The sequence below is a fragment of the Diaphorina citri genome, unplaced genomic scaffold, assembly GCF_000475195.1.
Source record: "Diaphorina citri unplaced genomic scaffold, Diaci psyllid genome assembly version 1.1 scaffold647, whole genome shotgun sequence".
NCBI classification, from domain to species: Eukaryota; Metazoa; Arthropoda; class Insecta; order Hemiptera; family Psyllidae; genus Diaphorina; species Diaphorina citri.
Window position 1 is genome coordinate 126,109 of NW_007378080.1, and position 4,071 is coordinate 130,179.

General features: G+C 37.8%; 1 long non-coding RNA gene across 1 annotated transcript; it reads right to left on the bottom strand.

Annotated features, from left to right (window-relative positions):
- Positions 1 to 1,989: 1,989 nt before the first annotated feature.
- On the bottom strand, positions 1,990 to 3,363 carry LOC113468114. Its single transcript, XR_003391968.1, has 2 exons — positions 3,297 to 3,363; positions 1,990 to 2,775 (listed from the first exon to the last, which is right to left on the bottom strand). It is a non-coding gene; the product is annotated as an uncharacterized LOC113468114 (long non-coding RNA).
- Positions 3,364 to 4,071: the final 708 nt, after the last annotated feature.

The window sequence follows — 4,071 nt, forward strand, 5'->3', positions numbered from 1 at the left end:
GGTGAAAATGGAGGGGGAGGCGAAAATGGAGGTTGAGGCAAAAGTAGGGGTGGAGGCGAACAAAACTGAATCGAGTTGCCAGAAGGTTACGGATTCACTTCCTCAAAAATCCATTGCCGAGATAATAATTATTAATATTTTAATGTGATAAATCATCCATAGCATACTTTCTCAATCTCTGCAACTAACAAAGCTTAGCTTAAAAGATAAGAAACTCAATCTCTGCAACTAACAAAGATAAGACAGTGAACTCACAGGATATTTACCTAATCTACCTGTGACATTTTATAACATTAATAACAGTCTAAAAAATAATTTTAATTATGTATTCGTAACTTTTCCGTTCATTTTAGTTTTTGTTTTGATAGGGTAAGGGTTCGAAATGATGGACGAGGAGCAAGGGCCGTCGTGCCCGAATTTGAACGAAGATATTCGGATGTTGCCGGAACTAATGGCCACTCTCACCAAACAGACCATCATAGAGGTAAGTCCGGAAAGTAGTCTTTTTTGTGTGCTATAACTAACCCAAAAAATCAAAGTGGAAGAAGGCCTATCAGAAGATATTATGATTCTCAGAGGTGTCAGACAGGGTTGCGTGCTTTCTCCCCTTCTATTCACCTTTTTAGTTCATGTGTATTTTACATGACTAATGATAGTCTTTACATTATGGAATTCGTATTCATGAAACATCAACAAACCTTTTTAGTTCATGTGTATTTTACATGACTAATGATAGTCTTTACATTATGGAATTCGTATTCATGAAACATCAACAAAACCAGTAAAAGTGTTTGCTTTCATCGGAATGTGAAGAAGAACGATCGTGTGTAACTCAAGTAAGGCAAATGCAGTGTTCTCTGCACCCTGGGCACTGGTGCAAACTATACATTTTGAAATTTGGGAAATGTCCGGGTTTTCGATGGAATGTCCGGGTTTTTGGAATCAAATGTCCTACTTTTTAACACGTTGAACACCATGAAACCCACCGGTGGGTTTCATGGTGGTTTATTGATGTTCCGTGAAAGTCACCGGTGGGTTTCATGCAGTTGTCGATTTTCCAGTGGTCAGTTTCCCCAAAGGAAAATACCCCTTATATTGCACCTTTTCATAGAGTTCACAATAACTGTAAATCCCAGGTTTATTCATACCATTTTCTTGCTTTGCACTATAGAAATGCAATAGGATAGGTAATGTTTGATTATAAACGCTTTTCGCATTTTGTACATTTCTTTTTACAATAAGTCTTATTGGTGAAGAAATATAAAATAAAGCACAACTATAACATTAGAACTAAACAGTTACCTATAACTGAGAAAATCCCATATAGGTAAGTACTGTGACTTTGTACAATCAAAGCTAATATGAAAAACCCTCTAAACTAAATCAATGAAAAATGATACAGAACAAAGAACAGTACAAAAAGTGATGAAACTGTGATAGGAAAAGGTGATGTTATTCTAATGATCGGATCACTAAGGTTCACGTTGAACACCATGAAACCCACCGGTGGGTTTCATGGTGGTTTATTGATGTTCCGTGAAAGTCACCGGTGGGTTTCATCAAGTTTTTGGCTTGTACCAAGGTGTCAGGGGCCAAATTTTTGTCTGGTACATTTTTTTTTTTTTTAAGATAGTGTTTGTTTCAAAGAAAAAAATCATGTTGGCTTCAATAAATTTTCATTATCTCTCATAGTTTTTGCGTTACACCATTTTTTTTGTTGAGACCCACCCGTGACCTTCACGGTACCAAATGAAAAGGTTTGGCTCGAATAAGTATTATAAAAGAAACTCGAAATATCGGTGGTACTTTCTACTAAACAACAAAATAGTACAGTACAAACAGATACTGTTTTATTAACATGTCTACATACTTGGCAATATTGCAACTCTTTACCATTTTCAACAAAAGACCTCAATACCGGAAAAGGATGGTGTTGTGCTTAAGGAAATGAAAGTACCTTTAATTGAATTTATTAATTTTTTAATGACAGGTCTCTTCTAAAGGAGCTCTTCCACCCAACAACAGGCAGACCAGTTCGGTAGACCGAAATGTGTATGGTCCGTATAGCGATAGCTTACTGAGGTATTGGTGTTAAGCAAAGTGTCCACTGATGATAAATATTGTAAGGCCAGCCAGTCACTATCAGGTGTTAGGTAGACTTGACACGCGGACCTGATCAAGTGTACCTGATAGTAAGTAGCTGACCTAAATTACCTTGTGCGAAATACTTTCCTGTGACTTTCTCGTTGTAAACAGTATCTTACACAAGTCAAGTTGCACATCTATTACTATCAGTCCCCTAGACATTATATTACAGCTGTTCAACAGAGTTGTATTCGATTATGTGACTTTTATTCAGTCATCATACAAAATTTCTCTTTGGACTAGTTTGGACTGGCAGCGGGTGTGGTAGGGGGCCATTGTCCAAACTATTCCAAAGAGAAATTTCGTATGATGACTGAATTAAAAGTCACATAATCGAATACAACTCAGTTCATAACAACGAAAATTTCTGCGAGGGCTACAACACTTTCCCTTTCCGGACTGGGCCTCGGAACTTTGACAACTCTAGCATTGTAACACGGGCACTCCCCCGTGCAGAGCACTCAGCGCTCTATTTCGCTTCTGTAAGATACTCAATATTCTCGCGGTATCTTCGCTGTTCAACTTGAATCGCCTGTTGTCCAATATTTTGACTCCATCTGTCAGATCCTGAGCGGTGAAGTTAGGCTCGATCTTCCGTGACGAGGTGTACTTCTTGGTGATTTCAATAACCTGAAATAATGAAGTAGGTACATATATGGATTTATTCTGTGTGCAAAAGACTGTAAGCACTTTTTAAAGAGTACTTTTTTTAGAACCAAGTTGCCCTTTAAACATTGTTACGTGAAAGTAATGTCTCATCTACAATAGAAGTCAGCTAATAATGGGTCTATCAAGTCCTAGCCGACAGTATAATCTGCCTCGGTAATGGTCTCACCCGGTAATCAAAAGGGTGCAGGTTCAATCTCAGCCGAGATATGGAATAGACACTGTTATTATTACGAGTCTTCTTCTTCGACTCCAGGCTCGGCGTTTCTTGTCAGTCTCTTCGAGGCAGCCCTATTGCGTAAATCATGTCCCGTTAAAATTTTCTCACCCAGGTCTTAATTCGCACAATCTTTCCACCTTTTCTTCAGTTTACCTCGCCCTTTTCTCATCCTCACATCCATTCTCCCAACTCTTTTCCCTATGTAGCTCTTATCTCTTCTTCCTATCAAACCTAAAAATAATAATAAATAGATTTTAGACTTTACCTCTTCCTCGATGGCACTGAGTGTGCTCTTCCACTTCTGTCTCTCCAGTTCCACCTCCGTACTTCCTGATCAGCTCGTCCAACACCTGGGAAATCACATACTTTCGGAATACTCTGTATTTTTTCTCCTTTTTTTAATTCAAGCAAGATTTCTATGATAAAATTTACACCTATTCTGTACCAAATACATAAGACCTTGTTTAGACTGTAGGAATAAAGGGACTTTTCGGTCTCATTCTTGCAGTATAAATAAGGTATATTCTATTCTACAGTTGGAAAATCAAATACTTTATTAGGTACTCAAATATTTTGTTACATTTGGAACTCAACAATTCCGGGCCAGGGTGGACTTTGGTCTAAACAGGTATGGTTTGTTCCTGTCTCTGTCTATCTGATCTTTCTCCCTCTCCTTCCCTTCTTCCTCCCCTCTATCAAGCCACCTCTCTAGACGTCTTGAAATTTTCTTTTTAATGAATAATTTTTGGTCTCTATTGAACATTACGCAATTAGAAAAAAATTCTCTCTTTTAAACTCACTTTTTTGCTGAAGAAGTAGGGGGTTGCAAGTTGCAAAATGAGTAGATTGATTAATTTATTCATGCATTTTTTTTTTTTTTTTTTTTTAGCTACATACTTTGCCATTTAGGAGCGTCACTATTTCGGAAACCCTAGGTAGGTACTTGAAACAAATCAACAGGCAAAAAGAAAGCGAAAAACTGGAATTCGGAAATCAGGTGCTGAGTTTCAGTAATACCTCTTGATTGTCCACTGTTCCTG